This window comes from Herpailurus yagouaroundi, unplaced genomic scaffold (genome assembly GCF_014898765.1).
Source record: "Herpailurus yagouaroundi ecotype Mexico unplaced genomic scaffold, PumYag 141, whole genome shotgun sequence".
Lineage (NCBI taxonomy): Eukaryota > Metazoa > Chordata > Mammalia > Carnivora > Felidae > Herpailurus > Herpailurus yagouaroundi.
The window spans coordinates 14,450,925-14,452,133 of record NW_024412396.1 but is presented as its reverse complement, the minus strand read 5'-3'; positions in this window follow the sequence as shown (position 1 = coordinate 14,452,133).

Sequence of the window (1,209 nt, the reverse complement as noted above, 5' to 3'; positions counted from 1 at the left end):
AGAAAGAAAGAAAGAAAGAAAGAAAGAAAGAAAGAAAGAAAGAAAGAGGAAAACCTTTCAAATTTTACTGACTTTTTTGCCTGGTTCTATATACTCAATATTTGACTTTTATTAAAATGAGTTTTAAAAGACTGCTATTATTGCCATAACTATTGAGTGCCTATTACTACATCGTGAAATGGGTGAGCATATATGACAACTGTCAGCATTTAATCCAAAAGGGCACTCCTGGACCCTCTGGCAATTTTTTCCATATACTAATTTGTTATTAGGTTCATCTGGAGGTGCCATTTGTGAGACCCCACACAACAAACCATTAATCAGAATTAATCACAGGAGTAAGATAAAAGCCTATGGCCAGCCCTGGGCCAGAGCAGCCTCTTACGCAGTCAGAATGCATTAAAACTGTGGACACCGCAGTTTTTTGCAAAGGATGTGGGAGGGGAGAGGAAACAAGCAAACAGGTTTCAGAGATTAAAGACAATATGATCTTCAAATGAACCTGACTTAATGCCGCTTACAAGGGTCAGATCAAGGGTGAAGAAATGAGAATTGGCCAAACACTAGAGCGATTTCCAGCTATATAAAAAGCCACATATTCTTTTCTTCACCTACAACAGAAAATACACTGAGAGACAAGGAGGGTTGATCGCGGATGCCAAAAATGTACTTTCCATTCTTTGAGGCTTCTAAAGTCTCTTCCTTTATCCATTTTCTATTTTTCCTCATATTGCCATTCTCTGTTTTTGTCAATGACCTTTCTTCAATACAACTCAGCCTCTGTCTAATGGCCTGAAGAGGACTTCTTCACATGATGGAAAGCTTTAGATTTAAGATCCACCCCCCCCCCCACTTCATTAGAGGGAAAAGTGAACAGCCTCTATGTGCTGGGTGTTAATGAATGTGAAGAAAGATTTTTTTTTTGTATGTGTTTTACACATTATGTTCTTGACTCCTAGAGGTGCTACAATAAATTGCCGCGCTTCATTTACAAGGAGCCATAACAGAAGCAAAATGAGAATCTGGCGACAAATTGCTTCTCAGTCACCCTGGGTCAGGCTGTTGGGGCTAATGAGAAGAGGGGCTCTAATTTTAAACTCCTCCTCAACCAAGCTATTCCTGCATTAATGTTCACTGTTGTAAATTGTAAAGTCAAATGAAGGAGCGCTGTTGAAAATTAACCAGTATTTTTATCCTTTGAGTACCCAA